This window comes from Tenrec ecaudatus, chromosome 9 (assembly GCF_050624435.1).
Source record: "Tenrec ecaudatus isolate mTenEca1 chromosome 9, mTenEca1.hap1, whole genome shotgun sequence".
NCBI classification, from domain to species: Eukaryota; Metazoa; Chordata; class Mammalia; order Afrosoricida; family Tenrecidae; genus Tenrec; species Tenrec ecaudatus.
This window is the reverse complement of record NC_134538.1, coordinates 38,847,415-38,869,028: the sequence shown is the minus strand read 5'-3', so window position 1 is coordinate 38,869,028 and position 21,614 is coordinate 38,847,415.

Here is a 21,614-nt window from a genome sequence, read left to right as displayed (position 1 = left end):
TTCTTCCAGCGTGCTGAGTTCTTGTCGCGTAAACAGTGTTCCAGCTGAGTAGCGTCCCGATTGGAAGGACTCCCATTTCTCGTTGTTCTTGAACTTTGCCTTGCTGGCTAGTGTACCCAAATGCAGATCCGAGGAGCGAGAGGGAGTTAAGTGTACATGTCCTAAGGAGGAGTAAGGACTGGGGGGCACGTAGATGGACCTTGCTTGACTTGAGGAAAGACAGGGGGTGGCGGTGAGCTCACAACGATGGTGAATTAAGATGACAAGGAGTCGGGGTTCCCTAGTGGGTTATGCTTTGGGCTGCTAACTCCAAGGTCAGTAGTTACAAAACTGCTCCTCAGGAGAAAGATGAAGGCTTTCTACTCCCGTACAGCGTTACAGCCTGGAAGCTCCACCCTGCCCCATAGGTCACTGTGCGTCGGACTGGGCTGGGTAATGGTGAGTGCTTGATGTGAGGATCCATAGTCTCGGACGTTGGAATCAAATTGATAGCAGTGGTTGGGTTGGACTTGGTTAATATATCAAGAAGGAGCCCTAGTGGCACTGCCGGCTGCTAACAGCAAAGTCAGTGGTTCAAACCCACCAGCCGCTCCAAGGGAGAATGATAAGACTGTCTGCTCCCATAGGGATTCAGTTTCGGAAGCTCAATGTGTCAAGGAGTCCCTGTGTGGCACAAACAGATCACACACTTGGCTGCTAACTGAAAGGTTGAACATTCAAGTCTACTGCAAGGCTACTTGGAAGACTGGCCTGGAAATTTACTTCTGAAGAATTAGTCATTGAAAACCTTATGGAACGTAGTCTGAATTGACACACCTGTGATTTCCTTGAATCAGCATCAATTAGATTCCACCTGGGCGACCATGCCAGATGCTTTCTGTGATAATAGCTCCAGCCGCCCTCTGTGAGTGCCCCCGTGTGCTGGCACTGTGCTGGGAACTGGCACGATCTTATTTGTAATTTCCACAGCAATTCCAGGAGTACCTATGATTATTAGCTCAATTTTTCTCATATGAAACTGAAGCTCAGCAGCTTCATAACCAATATGAAGGGCTTCAAAAAAGCTGGGGGGGAAATGGAATGGAAAGCGAATACACTTTTCCCACAAACTTTCTGAAGGCCCTGCATATGTAGGAGAGGACTTCAAACCCAGGCCATTTGGCGGCAATGCCAATATTAATGATCACACCTTTCGGCTTCTGTGTGTATATTACAGAGGAAGAACGAGGCTTCAGAGAGATTGAGCAGCCGAGCCAAAGTCACTCAGCTACTAAGCAACAGAGCCAGAACTCAAATCTAGAGTTGTGTGAATGTGGCGGTTACATAATCTGTCAACTTGCTAAGGGGTGGAGTTCAGCCTGTGTGATGGAGATAAATAGCTCACTGGAGGCAGGAGAAACTCACTCTCTGTATTCCTGATGACAAGACACATGGAGTTAGGCTAGAGCCCTGGAGCTGGAGGAGGCACGTGGAGACCCCTGCTAGTGCTGAGATGCTTCCACCGCCACTGGATCCATAAGACTTGCCACCCACTGGCCTATGAGTCCTGCATTAGGCATCATTGGTTGTGTTTTGTGAATCTGAAGAGGAATTTATAGATTGGTATTGGACATATGGGCTAATATTGGACTTATGGACTTGATTTGGACTGGGCTGGGATGTTTTCTTAATGTGCGATTGCTCTTTGATATAAAGCTCTCTCTTACACACAAATGAGTGTCTATGAATTTGTTTCTTTAGTCTACCTGGACTAACACAGTGAGGCAAGACTTCTGCTCCTTCCCTGTGCTCTCCTACTGAAGAGTGGAGGGCACAGAGTTCTATGAAACAGGGTTGTCATCCCAGACTGCAGGGGGCTTGCTCAGAACCTTGACAGCTAATCTTTCCCAGCTGGGCCCACCTCTGTTGTTATCAATAGGTGAATAATTAATATTGTATGTCCAGGGTTCACTGTCATAGTTCAAACATTTGTTTGTCCTCCAACCTATTTATGACTCGGCTCAACTTAATGGCCATGAGGCTTAGGATTCATACGTTAGCTGGCCGCCTGGAAGTCAAGAGATCAAAATGATGCGTTCTGCTGCGTAACTTTGCTCCCCCGAGACATCTTTAGAGTGTTGAAAAGCAAAGATGTTACTTCGAGGACTAAGGTGCGCCTGACCCAAGCTGTGGCATTTCTAAATGCTTCATGGGCATGTGAGAGTTGGACACTGAATAAGGAAGATCGAAAAATAATCTACATGTTTGAATTGTGCTGGAAAGGAATACCGAAGATACCGCAGTCTATCAAAAGGACAAACGTCTGTCTTGGAAGAAGTACGGCCAGAGTGCTCCTTAGAGGCGAGGATGGCGAAACTTTGCCGTGCATCCTTTGGACATGTTGTCAGAAGAGACAAGTCCCTGGAGACGGACACGATGCTTGGCGAAGTGGAGGGGCAGCGAAAGCGAGCAAGGCCTTCCAGGAGTCGGACTGACACGGTGGCTACCACAATGGGCTCAAGCATGGGAAGAAGGCTGAGGATGACAGAGGACAGGGCAGTGCGTCATTCTGGTAGGGACAGGGTCAGCACAGGTCGGGCCTCGGGGACAACTTGAAGTCATAGGTCATTGAGAAGTAAGCCTCTCCTCTCTTTGCCTCGCAGTCTCTCACCTCAATGGTTGTCGTAGCCACCTCACTGGTGTCTTAGAGCTGCCCCGAGGCTGGGACCTTGATTGTGGGAGTGGTCAGGGAGAGGGTTGAGTGAGAGGAGGACTGGGAAGCCTGAGCAGAGGCACTAGTGGGGGCATCCTGTTGCTCAAAGCACTGTGGCCAAAGGGTATGGCAAGTTCTGTGGGCAGGTGACCATCCCACCTACCGAGGACTAGCCTTGGGAGTCTGTGGCAACACCGCACGCGACCGAGAAGAAACAGCGACTGTGGCAGGAGCGTGGAGAATGAATAGAGTTGGATGTGTTGGAGGTGGGCAGGGCACCTTAAGCATGTTCAAGATTGGGCCTTAACAAATGATCCCATAGAGCAGAGGCGGGGAATGTCAGGCCCACGGTCCAGATAAAGCCCATCACGCTTCACCAAAAGAAAGCAACTCCAGCCATCACATTAGGGATGAGCTCATACAATGTTTGACTAGTGTGGCTTGCAAACCAGGTTATGAATATCCAACTGGCCCTTGACAGACAAAGGTTTGCCATCCTTACTGTAGAAGGTGGTATGTTTCACGTGACTGCAGGGAACCTGGCGAGGGCTCCAGTGGTTGGTTCTACAGCTCTGGCAGTAGAGGTGGGAAGAAGAAATGATTTGAATCAACAGGACTTGGGGAGCAAGATGCCCAGATTCTGGGTGAATGGAGGTACTGGAGGGTGGGGGTGGGGAAAGCCATAGTTCCTGTAATTCTAGGAAGTATTGGGAGTCGAAACCAGCACTCCCTGGGAAGGGAAAGCTTGGGGGTAAGAAGTAGGGTTCTAGGCTTAGCAGGTATGGCCACTGAGGCAGAGCCCTATCCTGGCACTAGGAAGTGGGGAGCTGCTATGGCTCAGGCTGTGTGGGTGTCCAGGAAACTTTCTGACTCTGGTAGAAGAGCCAGTGCTACCAAACTCAGCCTCAGGCTCCCACGAAGATGGTGAGGTCATGACCTTTGACTTCTCACCTTGTTTAGCACTGGCTCAGGTATCAGGCAGGCCCAGCTAATGGGTGGAGCATTAGTAGATGCACATCTCGGTCAGGGAAACAGGCAGGGGATAAAATCCTGTTCCAGGGCACCCCAGATGACGGATTCAACTGTGCTCCCCCTTACCCTCACCCCCGCCCCAGATGGATGTTAAAAATCCCAACTCTGGTTGTAGGAGACAAAAGAGAACATACACACCCAGATCTCAAATATTTACAGATAACCTTTGTTTAGCATTGAAGAGGACAAAGACAAAGCCCCGCCCATCACCTGGACGAAGGAGGCCATCAGCATGAGGTCATAATGGAATTGGCATCTTGAATAGCACATAGGAGTTGTTTGGGGCACAAGAGACCCACCAATTTCAAATACAATTTAAGAAGAGCATTTAAGTCTTAAAGAGGACAAAGGCACATCATCCAGATGAGGGAGCCCTTAGTACAAGATCGTAATGGCATTCAAGGGTTTGCTGAGATAATGAGCTATAAAAAGGACATCAGAGGCCAAAGGAAATGGTCTGACAGGCATTCTGTTGACAGATCAATGCCTCCTAATTGGGGTAACAGACACGAGCCTGAGACGGTTGGGGCACATTCAATAAGTTGGGAAGATTAGACTAGGGCCTTCCTACCAAGGCAGTTGGGGCATGACAGACAGAAACCCCCAACAAGGTCATCTTGAAGGACAAACCTAGGCAGGACCCTAAGGGAGGGTAGCCCTCCCTGGCTGGCTGGAGAGGGTGTGGAAGTAGGCTATGTTCTAATGAACCCTGCCTGCGGGCAAGACCATCATGGTTAATGGTCAAAAGGAATTCAATGGGAGCTTAATTCCTGTGGGGACTCTGTAAATGGATTTGGGGCCTTCACTGTCATCCAGAACCTCCAGCAAAAGGGTTGCTTGAATTCAAGCTCTAAGACGGAGGGCAAAGGAAACTGTCACAAAAGCTCAATTGGTAGCTGATCAGTGCATCACCATTGCGGCTGGGACTTTAGAAGCAGGACTGGGTCCATGATTGGGACACTTACATTATGTCAGACAGAAGAGCTTACAAAGATTGGCTTAGGGCCCACAGATCAAGGCAGTCAGGATGTTACTCATGGCCATACTACCTTAGTACCCCAAAGTTCCAACAAGGACAAGACTCCCCAAACTCACTGCCGTTGAGTGGGCTCTGACTCATAGTGTTCCTATAGGACAGGGTAGACCTGCCCCAGTGGGTTCAAACTGCTGATCTTGGGGTTAGCAGCCCAAAGCATGACCATTATACCACCAGAGTTCCTTATCCATCAAGGACACACCCAGGCAGTTCCCTAAAAACTAGACCCGACCCTCCTAGGACTGGTTAGGGGAGTGGCTGGAATCTGCCTTCTAGTGTACTCTGCCTGAGGGCAAGGCTGTTCCCATTGCCAGGAAACCATCAGAAGAAATTCAGTGGACATTTAATCCATGTGGAGATTCAAAATGAATTTGGGACGATCCCTCTCTGTGGACTCAGTGCTCAGAATTTAAACTGGAACACCGCTTTGCCATGAGCACACCACAGTTCCATTTGGCTACCAGTTCTCTCTGAATGAGACAGGATGGGTCTCGAATGTGGTTTAACCTCTCTTGAGATATAATGCAGATTAAAGGAGCAGAGATTGGTGGGAGTAGATACCCTAGAAGCAGAAGCTTGTTGACTAGGATGTTCCTCCAGAATCAAAACCGAAAAACCAAACACCCTGCCATTCAGTCAATCCTGATTCCTAGCCAACAGAGTCCTGCCCCACCCCACCCCACCCCCTGTGGGTTTCTGAGGAAGTGAGATGTCAGAAGTGACAGCCTCATCTTTTTCTCAAGGAGTGCCTGGTAGATGCTAACTGCTGACTTTGCTTTTTTAACATTATTATTATTATTCACAAACATATTTTTGTTTTTATTGTTTATTATTTTTGTTTAATTTTTAAAATGTTTTATTAGGGGCTCATACAACTCTTATCACAACCCATACATATATCAATTGTGTAAAGCATATCTGTACATTCATTGCCCTCATTATTTTCAAGCCCTTGGCATCAGGTCCTCTTTTTTTTCCCCTCTTTCCCCGCTACCCCCTCCCTAATGAGCCATTGATAATTTATAAATTATTATTTTGTCATATCTTGCCCTGTCCGACGTCTCCCTTCACCCCCTTTTCTGTTGTCTGTCCCCCAGTGAGGAGGTCACATGTAAATTCTTGTAATCGGTTCCCTCTTTCCAACCCCTTTCCCTCTACCCTCCCAGTATTGCCACTCACACCCCTGGTCCTGAAGGTATCATCCGCCCTGGATTCCCTGTGCCTCCAGCTCCTATCTGCACCAGTGTACAATCTGTGCTCTCTCCAGACTTGCAAGGTATAATACGGATCATGGTAGTGGGGCGGAGGGTGGGTGGGGGAGAAGCATTTAGGAACTAGAGGAAAGCTATATTCTTCATCAGTGCTGCATCACACCCTGACTGACTCATCTCCTCCCCTAGCCCCCTCTGCGAGGGGATCTCCAGTGGCCGACAAATGGGCTTTGGTTCTCCACTCTGCACTTCCCCCTTCATTCACTATGGTAAGATTTTTTTCACAAACATAACTTTAATAACACATACATTTACACTGCATGCATGGGTAAATAAGGGGTTGAAATATTCTATTTCAGTACATTTAAATTGTTTCCAATCTTTTGCTTTTGTAAAAGGAACTGGGTCTCAAAATGTCATTCAACTAATATTTGGGATGTAAAACACAAACAAACCCTGAAACCCTGGCCTCTCAAGGCCCATTCACTGGTTAGCTTGAGGGTGATGGGGAAGGCAAATTCAGTCCTAGCCAACAATCCTTCAGTCTCTTAAAGAAAAATGGACCGCCTTCCAAGTACTGTCCAAGATGGTCTCTGAGGAATAAAAAGGGAAGGAATGTGATTTCTGAAACCCCATGGACAGGGGTCGGGGGATACTCTGGGTCTTCCATGGCGTGTTTTCACAGGCTGATTTCAGGGTGATGTCTCACAGTGCCCGTCCCCTTCAACTTCACTGTTCTTTCTCAGCTTCGCTTGGATCCCTTCCACCACAAGGGGGCGCTGCGAAAAGATCAGGAAACCTAACCACAGCACCTCCCTCCAAGAACCCCCGCTGTGCTAAATGAGGTGACAAAGCCTCCTATCCCGTGCACGGTTTAAAATCAGGACAGGTGTGTGTCAGGGTTATAGCCTCTCACCTTACGAATTCAATCTGCACGCCGAGCAAATCGAGAAGCCGGATTACGTGAAGAAGCATGCTGCATGAGGATGGGAGGCAGGCTTATGAACAACCTGCGACATGCAGGTGACACAGCCTTGCTCTGAAAGTGAGGAAGACGTGAACCACTTGATGATGAAGATCGAGGATCACAGCCTTCAGCATGGGGGACATCTCAATGTCAAGAAGACCCAAATCCTCACAATTGGACCAATAGGTAGCATCAGAATAAATGGAGAAAAGGTTGAAGTCGTCAAAGATGTTGTCTTGCTTGGACTCGTAATCAATGCTTTAAAAAACAGCAGTCAGGAGATCAAAAGATATGTTGCATTGGGGAAATCTGCTACTCTTTAGAGTATTGAAAGACAAGCATGGTACTTTAAGGACAAGGGATGCCCAACCCAAACCATGGTATTTTCAGTGGCTTCCTCTGCATGTGAACGTTTGACACTGAAGAAGGAAGACTGAAGAAGAATCCGTGCACATGCACTATGGTGCTGGCGAAGCACAGTGAACTACCAGGGAACGCCCAAAGGACAAACGGGTCTGTTTGGGAAGAAGGACAGCCAGAGAGCTCCTGAGAGACGAGGAGGGTGAGACTTTGTCTGAGACGCTTTGGACATGTCATCAGGAGAGACCAGTGCTGGAGAAGGACATCATGCTTGGTCAAATGGAGGAGCAACAAAGAAGAAGATGGCTCTCGACAAGATGGACTGACACCGTGGCCGCAACAATGAGCTCAGAAAATCGGGAGGACGCACAGGACCAGGCAGCGTTTGGTTCTGTTGTTTTAGGAGCCTTATGGGTGAGAACTGGCTTGATAGCACCTAACAAAAACGAGCCTCCCGTTGTCACAAGACTGTTTTTAAGGCAGTCCCCTCAGGGGCCGCAGGCAAGGGACAAGGGCAAAGCGCCTCCATCCTGGCAGTCACTGATTTCTGTAGCTCTCATCACAAGCTGCCCGACTTCTTCTCCTCCTTCTCCTCCATTGCTTTCATCCTCCCACTTCCACAGGGCTTGCCACGGGCAGGCTCCTACCCGGCTCATTACCTATGATATTTTCCCTCTTGTGCCAACAGGCCTCATATGCTGCCTTTTGAAACAAGACCTGCCATCGGGCCCAAGCTGATCCATAGTGCCTCTCTAATTCCTTGCCTGGAACTCTTTACGGGAGCACGGAGGCTCATGGTTCTACCTCTGAGCTGGTGGGGGCTTCCGCATGCGGACCTTGCAGTCAGCAGCCCAACTGGTGAGCATGCCACCACCAGGACTCATCGCCAGAACAGGGGGCTGTCTCTCCCCTTAGGGGAGACCAAGACAGAAGCCTGTGGGCTTCATTGTTGATGTGCTAAAGGAGGAGGCAGGAGGCCTAAGATTTGTTTAGAGTTTCAAGAGATGGCCAAACGCAGATATCATTTAAAGAGGATGTTTATTCAGCCTTACACAGGACAAACAAGACAAAAAACACATTGTGTAGATGAGGGAGACCATTAGCATGATGTCCTAATGGTGTCCTAGGACTTAGTCACGAATGGGACCGGGACTGGAACAAGTACATTGTGTTGGATGAGCTTACAAGCTTGGTCCAAGGCCTGCCTACCAAGGTGGTCAGGGTCTGATGAACATGGGACCCTGGAGAAAGTGGTCTCCTCAAGAACGCACACAGGTGAGCCCCTGGGGAGACTGCTGCTCACTGGGCTGGCAGGAGAGGGGTGGAGGGAACCCAATTTCCAATGCACGTTGCCCGATGGCAAGACTATGCACCTGGTCAGGGGTCAGAAACGCTTCAGCAGAGGGTTAGTGCATTTCAGCGGTGTGCACTTGGGCTTGGGCTTTCACTGTCAGCTAAGTGAAGGCTACCCGTTGGTTTGGACTCAGCATGACCCTCTGCACAACATGGTGACCCCGCCACACACACACACACACACACACACACACACACACACACACACACGGCCTGTGCCATCCTCACAATTGTCGCCATGTCTGAGCCCGTCCTTTCAGCCACTGTGTTCAAGCCATCTTGTTGAGGATCTTCTTTCTTTACTGTCCCTTAACTTTCCCGAGCATGACGTCCTTTTCCAGGGACTGGCCTCTCCTGGGAATGTTAGGTTTGGGGGGAGGGGGGGTATACCTCGGTTCTTGGTTCACTACGCTGATAGAATGCACGCGGCAGAAGCAGGTTTTGTAATCCAAGCGATTTCTATGAGGAAAGGGGAAGTTTCAGGTATTCACAGGAAATCCCAAAAGAGCGCCCTGAGACAGAGGCCTGAGAGGGAGCTCGGGTGCCAGGTCGCAGGTGGCACACACGTGCCTCCACCCCGGCTGGCAAGAGAAGGGTCAAAGAGGAGTCAAGAGGCTCAGCCTCCCCGTGCCAGACTCTCACCTTCTCGGCTGGGGTTGAAGACATTGGCCGACCTCACTGGCTGAGTTTAAGCACACCTAGGTGTGGTCATGCATTTGGACCTACTCTGTGCACCCAGGTGGGCCTCCCACCTGGGCCCAGGGGCCATGGGTCTGAGCATGCTCAATTTGGATCTTAGCATAGGGTCGAATGGGTGCCTGATTTCTTTCCAACCCCTTTGCCGTGACCCTACGCAGGCATCTGGGGAGACACCCCTTGAGTCCCTATTCGGGCCTCCTAACGATAACCCGTCCAAAGTACCGCTGCCATGGAGGAGATGCCGACTTACGGTGAGCGACCCTGAGCAACACGGTAGCTAGGCTTCTGCAGATGGCAAGCAGATTTAAGCTGTTAAAACGGATGTAAAGAAAAGCATTCAGAAGAGTTTTTCTAAAGACAGGGACCCGTGGGCAGCCCAGACCCCAGGTTGGGTGTGAGAACCCACCCAGGGGGATGGAGAAAGAGAGGCCTGACCATCTGATTGCCAAAGGTCACAACCTTGGAAACCCTCTGGGGTGTAGCTCTACTTCCCCACAGATGGAGTTGCTGTGGGTGGCAATGATTCCACGGCAACTGCCTCCTCGTTTCTTTCTTTCCTCTTTTATAAAAACTGCCCTTTTCTGACTCGAATGAAGGTTTACAGGGATCAGTTTTCCGTTCAACAATTCATACCCAGTTCATTCATGCCATTGATTGTAATCCTCACAATATGGCTTCATTTATGCCACTTCCTCCCTGTTTCCTGTTTCCATTCTCTCTTTTCTAACTCTGACCTTTGCCCTTGGGGAAATGCTGCTCTTTTGATCTCAGATGCCTGATGGTTCTAAGGTGAATGTACCTCCTGTTATTGTTGTTCCTTATCTTACGACAAATATCCATCTCACAAAGCTAATGTTTTTACTTAAAAAAAACTATTTTGAATGTCCAAATTGTGTATAAAATTCCTTTTTTCTTCCTTATTTTTATGATTATGCAGGTCACAGAAACTAACATCATCAGTTGTAAGATTCAGCTTAATGGTAACAAGTTAGGTTGAGATCTGCAAGGTCAGCAGTTCAAAACTACCAGCCTCTACAAGGGAAAAGGATGGGGTTTTCTACTCCCATATAGAGGTACAGTCCCTTGACCCTGCTTGATGCTCACCCTCATGAAGAGATCACTGAAGAGATGGGTGCTGTAAGAAAGTGAGGTGAAGAGAGCAGATGGTGCCTGCCTATCAGAAAAAAACAGTATCTGGGGTCTTAAAGGTTTGTTTTCACACAAGCAGCCATCTAAGTGAGGTGTCAATTAAGTCCACATGGAAGAAGCATACCAGTCTGTGTGATCCAAGGATTGTAAATAATATAATCCAAATATAAAGGAGGGAACGGCATCAGAGCTTAAATTGTAAACACCTGGTTTGCTGAAGGCTAGGGCTGACAGTGGAAGCCCAAAATCCATTTACAGGGTGGCCACCTTCTGGTCATAACGGAGGCACATGAGTAGCTGTTATCAGACAGAGCGCCTTGTGAAGTCTATTAGGGCAGACATAGTTAGATCAAAATGGAATGTCTTATCATTGGATCTCCATGGTTTAAAGATGTTTCAGTTAAAAAAGGAAAGGAGAAAGACATGTGGATTAAGGCCCTGGTGAATCCCCTTGGAACGTGGACCAGAGATGCAAGTGGCTTTGCTGTCCCGCAGGGCGTGTTGGACAGTGGATTGTTGAAGATGCAGTTAGGATACCATCTTACCCCCTGTCATCTGATCTCCCTTACAATCCATTTAAACTTGTTCTAGTTTCTAATCGTTTCTGCTTTCTTTTCTATTGAGGCTTGTTATACTTTGTTAGTGGTGTTAGTTCTTTTAAACAACATTTTTCTGCACATGAGATCCAGGATAGGTAAATCGATAGAGAGAGTGGCTGGAGAAACGACTCCATGGGGGTATGGCAGGTCAAGTTGGGGGGGAATGAGAACAAGGATGAAGAAAATGTTCTAAAATGGATTGTGGTGATGATTGTACAAATCTTTTGGATGCGATCGAACTATTGCATTGTATGATATGTGAATTATATGCCAATAAAACTGTTAAAAATAAAATCCAAACTTAAAAAAAGAGAGACACAGTGTTAGAAACTCACGGGGGGCAGTTCTGCCCTATTCTACAGACAGTGAGAGTGAAAACAAAAGCCACGTAGCCAATTAAATAATGAACAAAGGTTTGCTGTCATTTAGAAGTTTGGGGTGGGGGGTTGGGGCTGGATGGACAGGCACCTCCCCCTACCCATCCCTCCTGTGTGTGGTTGGAAAACTTTGTTTTTTGGGTTTGTTTTTTTTTCGGAATAAAAATAGATTCTACTAAAAAAAAAAAGAAAAGAAGTTTGGTTCATGTTTATCAAAAGAATTCTTGAAAGAGCTCTTTGTATATTTATCTATCTAGCTTACATTTTCACTATATATCATTCTTGTGAAATGTGAAAAGGAAAATGCATATAAAATAAATTGGAAAGTATTCCCCAAATGGCTTTACACAGGGAGACTAATTCTTCTGAATCCCTGTTCTTTTTTGTTTTTAAATGTATCTTATTTATTGTGAATTAGGCAGGACGTTTGAATTTCAGACCATCTACATTCGACAGTTCAAAGTATTGATCAACACCCACCCTGAATTCAATCTCACCACCACCCTGCCCCCTGCCCCCCACGCCCCCCATTTTTCTTCTCTCTTTTGTGGACCTCTATCCTCCTGGTCATCCAAGTGGTGCTTGTCAAATGTCTGGCCCATTGATTCATCTTCCTGTCCTGCCCTCCCTCTGTTGGGAGCCTCCAAAGTCGGTGCCCTTTGTCTTGGTCCTAGCCTATCCTCGCAGCAGCGGCCTCATACAATATTTGTTCCTTTGTGATTGACTAACTTCACTCAGCATAATGTTCCCCAGGCCCATCCATGTCAGGAGGGGCTTCGTGATTCACCGTTTTATTTAGTTAATTAATGTTTTAGCGGTGCACAGTATTACACTGGGTCTTGGCCCCATGGTTTCTCTATCCATTAGTCTACCCGTGGGTACCGGCTCCTTGTGGTTGTGAGAGTGCTGCCTGCGATGAGCATAGGAGTGTGTATGTCTCTTCGTGTTAGGTTTCTTAGTACCTAGCAGAGGTATTGCAGGATCATGTGCGATCACTATTCCCAGTTAGTTGTCTCAGGCAGCGCCATATTGCTTTTCACATGGTTGTACATGGAATCCCTCTTCACCCAGCGTTCTTAGCAGCTCCGCTTCTCCTCCCAGTGTCGTGTGTGCCATGCAGAGTGCTGGTGATGGCGAGTCTCTAGGAAGTCCCTCTTGCCTCTGGGGTTTTCTTCCCCACTGCTCACCTCCACGCTGCAGGTCTTTGAGTTGCACCTCCTCAGGCCTTAAAAATAAAATAAAGTCAATCTGTTGTTTTCCTTAAAAGGTGTGTGCTGGGGGTGGTTCGTTGCCATGGAGTGAGCTCTGGCTCACGGACACCCCAGGGGTGCTGAGAACTGTGGGGAGCAGACGCCAAGCTTGTCTTCTGAGTCATGGCCTCTCAGTGGGTTTGAACTGCCAATCTTCCTGTTAGTAGCCCAGCTCGGAACCACTTATGCCACCTGGAGACTCTTAATCACTCTTCCAGGAGGTGTTGCTAGATGGTTTTCAGGCAGGCTTTGCACATGGAAACACAATGACAACTGCACTGTGACTACTGCCTGACCACCAGCTATGGTGGGCGTCTTGATTGTAGGACTCATTCCGATATTGAGTAGACATAAGTCTTAGGAATGGTGGATCACTGTAGACCATGATAGTTTTCCTCTCACCCCTCCTCTTCTAAATCCTGCAAGATAGATGCTTCGAGTCAAACAAAAAGGAAGCTGTGTACTTAGAAAGATTCCTTGACACTTTCTATTCTATTAATCCTGCTACCTAAATAGGATTTGTATCTCAGAAACAATGCTAGAAAAGAAATCTTTGAATATAAAACATTGATTCGAAATTTTTATTAAGTAATTTTATTGGGGGCTCTTACAGATCTTATCACAATCCATACATCCACCCATTGTGTCAAGCACATTTGTACATATGTTGCCATCATTTTCAAACCATTTTCTTTCTACTTGAGCCCTTGAGATCAGCTCATTTGCCCCTCCTGCCCCCAACTCCCTCCCTCTTGAACCTTTGATAAATTATTATTATTATTTTCATATCTCACATTGCCCACTGTCTCCCTTCACTTACTTTTCTGTTTCTGTCCCCTGGTGGTGGGCATGGTGGTGTTTATATGTCAGTCATTGTGATCCATTCCCCCTTTTTCTCCTCACCTTCCGCTTACCTTCCTGGTATCTCTAGTTTCTTTATTGGTCTTGAGGGGTTTATCTGTCCTGGATTCCCTGTGTTGCAAACTCTTATTTGTAGCAGTGTACATGTTCTGGTCTAGTCAGATTTCAAAGGTAAAATTGAGGTCATGGTACTCGGAGGGAGGAAGCATTAAAGAACTATAGGAAAGTTGTATATTTCATCAGTGCTATACTGCACCCAGACTGGCTTGTCTCTTCCTTATTACCCTTCTGTAAGGGGATGGCCAATTGTCTACAGATGGGCTTTGCGTCTCCATCCTGCACTCCTCCTCCCCTCATTCACATTGGTATGATTTTTTTGTTCTGGGTCTTTGATGCCTGATACCTGATCCCATCAACGCTTCATGATCACACAGGCTGGTGTGCTTCTTCCATGTGGACTTTGTTGCTTCTCAGCTAGATGGCCACTTGTTTACCTCCAAGCCTTTACGACCCCAGATGCTATATCTTTTGATAACTGGGCACCATTAGCTTTCTTTACCACATTTGCTTATGCACCCGCTTTGTCTTCAGTGATCATGTCTGGAAGGTGAGCATCACAGAATGCCCGATAATTAGAACAAAGTGTTCTTGCATTGAGGAAGTCCTTGAGTTAAGTAGGGAATTTGGATATATAAAACTCAAGTTGACTTTTCATGACTAAATCCTAATCATTGGATCAACTCTGTGGTAGGTGTGTATATACGCTCTCACACACACTATGACAGCTCTGGGAAACAGGGAGTGTCTTCTCACTGCCATAGAATTCATTCTGACTCATAGTGACCCTGTAGCACAGGGTGGGACCACCCCACTGAGTTTCTGAGACTGTGGCTCTTTATGGGAGTAGATGGCCCCTTTTTCCAAGGAAGGAGTGGTGGTTTCAAATGGCTGACCTTGCGGTTGCAGCTGAACACATAACCACTACACCACCAGGGGTCCTCATGAGTACTCTTCGTGTACAAGAAAGGACCAGCCACCCTTGAAAGACAGGAGGAGGTGGAGGCTAGTTTGGTCCCCTCCCATGGAACTTACAGACAATAGTCAAGATTATGGGGCTTATGAGGGAGGTTAACAGGTGTCTTAGGCTGGATTCTCTAGAAAAGCAAAACTAGTGATACCTATATATGTATATTTACAGAGAGGTTTATGTGCATGCAGTGGTTTACAGGGCTGTAAAGGTAAGCAAGTTCCAAGTCTATTGGTCAGATGTTAGACTGGAGGCTTCTCCTGATTCATGCAGCTGATGGGGTTGGTGAACCCAAGACTGACAGGTCAGATGGCAGGTTTCTGGCTGTAAAGGTAATTGAATCTAAGGTGAGTAAGTAAAATGGCAAACTACTGATGACTCATAGGATTGGCAGGTAATGCAGCAGGCTACTGGCTCAAGTTCCAAGAGCTGGAGGTTAGATCACAAGCCAAATGCAGGATCCAGACCTAGAAAAAAACTAACACGTTTTCCCACAGTGTTCTCTCATACTGGAAGTCAGCCATGCCCCTGAGGAGATCTCATCTTGGGCGGTTACTAAATCTTAATGCCAAACTACTAAGAATCTTGATCCAGCCAAGTTGACACTATCACAACAGGTTAAGATTGAGGATCAGAAATGCTCAAGAGACAGTTCTTCAATCAGGACAACTTCATCTTAGCCACGCTCATAGACACACCTCTCTCTGGCTCAGGGCCTCTCAGCTCCTTTGCTTCTGTCCTGTTTGCACAAGTGCTATAAGAGTATCTTAGTTCTGCCAATGTGCCCAAGGGCATCCTACTAGCCAATAAGCCTCTGCTTGAAGGCAATCAGCTAGAGCTCTGTGGGTGGGCAAACGTACTTTCACAGATAAATGCCTGGAAGCATGTCACCATTCTACCAGAAAAATCCCTGCCCAGGGCACTCAGCTTTCTCTTTCTTTGGGCTGGGAAGCTGACTGCTCCTTCTCCTGCCAGTTCTGCTGCCTCTGTTGCTATAGTTTCTCCGCTCCTGCTTCTCTCGATCTTTCACCATCTCTGGTGCTTCCTGGATCAAGGAGGTTCAGTGCAGAGATCTTGGGTCACTTTCCTGTCCTGACTCTTCTTTCTTGGTAGTGATGAGAATCCCTCTTCCACCTCTGGCTCATTTTAAATCCTAGTGATATGACAAAACAGACCAAGCCCCATGTCAGAGTTCCTTACACCCTATTTATGTGGTCCCACACTAAAAGGGTACCATATTCCTTATAAGTGAGCTACTCAGGCTTCTTGGTGGGCCACTACCTCCTCAAATTTATATAGTTCTACCCAATCATTTAAAAGAACCCTGGTCCCCCAGATCCTGGATGCTTCCTCCCCCCCAACTACCATGATCCGAATTCTGCCTTGCAAATCTGGATAGAGCAGAGGATGTACACTGGTGCAGATAGGAGCTGGAGGCACAGGGAATCCAGGGTGGATGATATCTTCAGAGGTGTGAGGGGTGATAATGGGAGAATAGAGGGTGAGTGGGTTGGAAAGGGGGAACCAATTACAAGGATCTACATGTGACCTCCTCCCTGGGGGACGGACAACAGAAAAGGGGGTGAAGGGAGACGCCGGATAGGGCAATATATGACAAAATAATAACCTATAAATTATTAAGGGCTCATGAGGGAAGGGGGAGTGGGGAGGGAGGGGGAAAAAAGAGGACCTGATGCAAAGGGCTTAAGTGGAGAGCAAATGCTTTGGAGATGATTAGGGCAAAGAATGTACAGATGTGCTTTATACAATTGATGTATGTATATGTATGGATTGTGATAAGAGTTGTATGAGCCCCTAATAAAATGTTTAAAAACAAAACAAAAAAAGAACCCTGGTGGTGAAGGGTGGGGTGGAGTGGTTGCGGGAGGGGTTACAAATTAGTTTGCTAGCCATAAGGCCAGCAGTTCAAACCCACCAGCTGCTCTACAGCAGAAAGATGAGGCTTTTTGGTCCCCAAGAGATTTACTGCTTCAGAAAGTCTAAATAGAGTCCAAACTTACTCAATAGCAGTGGGTTTGGGCTTCTAACCCACTCCTTTGGTGGGAGCTACAAAGACTGGACAGAATGAGAAGGACCATATCAAGTAACTCACTGCACTGCAAGGAAAGATAAGAAAAACATATATCTAGAGAAATAATGGTGAAATTTAAGAATATCAAAGGCAAACAGGGAAAAAAAAGAGTAAGGTTACAAGAAAAAGAGCCAGTTGTACCAAAGGGAAAAGTGCAGCTTCCCGTTAACCTTTTTACAGCAGGACTGGGTGCAAAGAGAAGAGAATGTGTTTTCAACTACTGAAGGAAATGAAAGCAGAAACCTAGACTTCTGTATTTAACCAAACTGCCATTCAGGGTATGAGAGCACTATTTTTGAAAGATCATTAAACAGACCATTCCTAGAAGATTTGCCACACCCAAGCCCTTCTCCGACTTGACTTAAAAGAAAGAAAAAGAAAAGAGAAGAAATATCCAAAATAAAAGAAAACATTGCCATACAATCAATATAATGTGGATGACTGCCTCATCAAAGTTCTCTGTTGTTTGAAAGAACATTTTGTTCTAACAACGTGGTATTCTGTGATGCTCAACCTCCCAACACGATTGCTGAAGACAAAATGGGTGCTTAAGCAAATGCAGTGAAAAAAGCAGATGGTGTCTGGCTATCAAAAGATATAGCATCAGAAGTCTTAAAGGCTTGAAGTTAAACAAGTGGCCATCTAGCTGAGAAGCAACAAAGTCCACACGGAAGAAGCACACCAGCCTGTGTGATCACGAGGTGTCAATGGAATCAGGTAATAGGCACCAGAAGACCCCAAACAAACAAACAAAAAACCCCTCATATTGTTGAGAATGAGGTGGGCTGGAACAGAGACCCCAAACCCTTCTGTAAACAATAGGACATCCCTGCACAGAAGGGTCACAAAGGACGAGTCGTCCAGGGTACAGTAAAGCACTGATGAAACACACAATATTCTTCTGGTTCTTTAAGGCTTCCTCACTCCCCACTATCATGACCCCAGTCCTACCTTTCAGTCTGGCAAGACTGGAGCATGTACACTGGTACAGGTAAGAGCTCACCACACACGGAATCCAGGTCAGATAAACCCTCAGGAACAGAATTGGGAGTAGCGATACCAGAATTGGGGTGAGAAAGGGGGAACGGATCACAATGATCGATGGTTAATCCCCCCATCCCCAGGGGACTGAACAACAGAAACATGGGTGAAAGGAGAACAGCAGTTGGTATAAGACATGAAAACAGCAATAATGTATACAAGGGGTCATGAGGGTGGGAGAAGGGGAGGGAGGGGAAAAAAGGAGCTGATACCAAGGGCTCCAATAGAAAATAAATGTTTAGAAAATGATGATGTCAACATATGTACAAATGTGCTTGACACATGGATGAATGTATGGATTATGATAAGAGATGTAAGAACCTCCCAATAAAAATATTTAATAATGAAAGAAAATATCAACAAAAAGAAATTGATGTAATCATTCCAATATTAGCTATTTTAGATAAGTAATGATCTTCATCTTCGCCTTTAAGTCAGAGTATTATTAGTGTTAGAGAGGGTCACTGTATTATGATAAGTAACAGAACTCTCGTCATAGCAATTTCAAACTTATGTGCGCCTAACACAGTACCCCACCAGCATGAATATAGATACAGAAAGACCTGCCTCCTTGACCAGGCACCAAAAGAGCCAGAAGATTCCTGACCAAATGCGGAGGAATGTAGAAGGAATATAGAACAGAATTCCAAATTTTCATGGACTGCAGGCGTTCTGGAGCCATCAGGGCTGGATGAGTTCCTAAATGATTTTCCCGAGATGAACTTGAAACGGTAAACCAAAAACATCTCCTGAACTCCTCTTAAAGCCAAATAATAGCTTAGCTCAGCTAATTAAAAGAAAAAGTCACCCTTGAGTTTGATGTGCTTCTTGCAGAACTATGTATGTAGGATCAAATTGACAACAGGAACTTTAGAGGCAGTGAGTCTGCAGCGGGGAAGAAACGACTCAGAAGAGAAGAGTAACATCGTTACACAACCTGGAGACCGGCATCAACGAACGTTACTGCATTTACACGCAGAGAGTGTTCAAGGTGTCTATGGTTTGCTATGTATATTCTCAACAACGAAATAACACTTAAAAAAGAATAAGAAAAATAAATCAAAGTGGGAAACAGCAACCCTGTTCTCTGGATAGATCAAATAGGAAAACAAACAAAATCAGTACAGAGGCAGGCCATCTGGAAACACAATGAACGAATTGGCCTAATGAGGATAAAGGGCTCTGTACCCAACAGTGAGAAGAAAAGTATTTCTTTTTCTGAACCGTATGTGAAGTGGCAACAAAAATGATCCAGAAAGCCTGCCCACTCCGTTCGGTGCCTAGGATGATACAAAGTTCAATACAGTTCAAAGTTAACAGGGAAAAGAGCTTCCTGGGCCCCAGCTGCTCCTTTTCAGGCACCTTGGCCTCTTCCATCCTGGCAGGGCCAGCCCAGGGCTCGGGGCGCTTCACCTCCCTCGCCAGCCGGTCACTGGCTGAGGCCTTGGGGAGGCAGCCGGGCAGGACCCCGCATGAGAGGCGTATGGGCGTGCTCAGCTGCATGGGGCTCTGTCCCCACCGGTGCTCCGCAGCCCTGGGTGGCCCGAGCACAGAACAATGCGGCTGACGGTGGAGAATCCGGGGGACAGTCATCCTCAGCTTTCCCAGGTAGATTTAGTAGTCGGGTGAGTTCAGGGGCCCGCGAGGGAAGGCAGTGGACTAGCTAGGGAGCATCCCTGCTGCCCAAGCAGCCACCTGAGAGGTCAGCGGTCAGAGTCACCCACCGGCCAGCCCCCTCGTGGGCCCAGACTCCACTGGCCCTCTGAGGCTGTTTTGGGCCCTGGGCTGACTGGGTCTCAGCCCTCTACAACCTAACGGCTGAGAAAGCCTACAAGACCAGAGGCTCTGTCCCCTGCCCCGCAGTTGGAGGATAGGCGGTGTGCTGTCTGTAGTCCAGCAGCTTCGCACAGATTAGGGTGGCTGGTCAGAGTGGCAGACAGGGGAGCGAGGGAAGGGGAGGAAAAAGAAAAATAGGTAAATGAAAAATCCCCACACGTAGCCATAAATCACTCAGATTAACGACATCAACAGGGAAATTTAAAATAAGTAGGGCAGAATAATAGCAAGCATTATCAAATTTCATGGCGTGCTTCAAGTTGCTTACATATTTGTCTGAAATAGTTGTATCAAATGCCCTTATAAATATCAAGACACGCCCAGGTTGGAAGTGAAAGGCTGGTTGGAGTATCTGTTAGCATCGAGGTGAGAGGCAAGGAAGCCCATAGAGTTTAATCTGACTCTATGGTGGGAGAAGTGGCCACGAGCCAGGGACTATTTGGTGGCTCCAGGCATGGTGTTTTGTTTAGTTGGTTGGTTTTTCCAGTTACTTATGAATAAGCAACCAAACTATGGACAGCAACACATAGGGAACATGGAGGTGGAGGAAGGCATGCCTCCATAGTTTGGGATTTATACCTTCAGATATACAAGCCCTAAAGGTCTGCGGTCATAAAGAATTCATCTAGGAGAACACTCACACTGATACAAGGGAAACACTTGTGGGAAAATCCCACTATATTTTCATTCTATTTTCCCCACAAACTTTTTGAAACTCCCTCACACATGTAAGGATTTGAATAGTACAATAAGATTGAGCTAAATTCCGGCTTTTGTTCATTCAGTAAGTATTTAAAACTCGTTGCCATCGAGTCGATGTCAGCTTATATCCGCCCTGTGGGGCAGGGTAGAACTGTGAGTTTTTGAGATTGTACCTCTTTAAGGGAGTAAGGAAGCTTTGTCTGGGTCTCGGGGAGGAGACGAGCCAGTCAGGGTGCAGTATAGCACCGATAAAACATACAGCTTTCCTCTAGTTCTTTAATGCTTCTTCCCCCGACTATCATGATCCTGATTCTACCTTACAAATCTGGCTAGAGCAGAGTATGTACACTGGAACAGATAAGAGCTGGAAACACAGGGAATCCAGGGCAGATAAACCCCTCAGGACCAATATTGAGAGTAGCCATACCAGGAGGGGGAGGGGGAGGGGGAGGGAAGGGTAGAAAGGGGGAACCAATCACAATGATCTACATATAACTCCCTCCCAGAGGGATGGACAACAGGAAAGTGGGTGAAGGGAGACATCAGTCAGTATGAGACATGAAAAAATAATAATCATTTATAAATTATCAAGGGTTCATGAGGAAGGGAGGAAGGAGAAGGGAGGCGGGAAATGAGGAGCTGATACCAAGGGCTGAAGTAGAAAGCAAATGTTTTGAGAATGATGATGGCAACAAATGTACAAATGTGCTTGACACAATGGATGTTTGTATGGATTGTGATAAGAGTTGTACGAGCCCCCAATAAAAAATTTTTTTCAATAAAAGATTTTTTTTTTTAAGAAAGAAAGCCTTGTCTTTCTCCTGGGGAAGAAACTGGTGGTTCAAACTGCTGACCTTGCAGTTAGGACCCCAACATGGAACCCCAACATGGAACTCCTGATAACTGTTTGCTGAACATCTCTCACATGCCATCCACAGTCCCAGGTACTGGAGAGAGAGCAGTAGGGGAAAAGCATGCATTTTAATGGTAAGTTCTAGCTCATTCCGCAAGACAAGAGTTTCTAGAGTTTAAATACTAGCAAGAGAAACCGAGAGCTGTCACTATTTGGAGTCATTCCAGCAGCATCAAGATGATTATGATCAACAAATTTAGCAATGTGGGTAGATACAGGATCATATGTTCCAAACACATAGGGGTCTATAGACCAGCAGTGACGATGAAAAAATAGAGAAAGAAAACAACTAATAACATGAATCTGGCAATGTCGCTGGGTACAAGTCCAAGATAAAGAAATTGCTACTAATTGGAAATAACAACTTGGAAAACATAATAGAAGGAGCATCTTGTTTCCAGGAGCATCTAACATTAA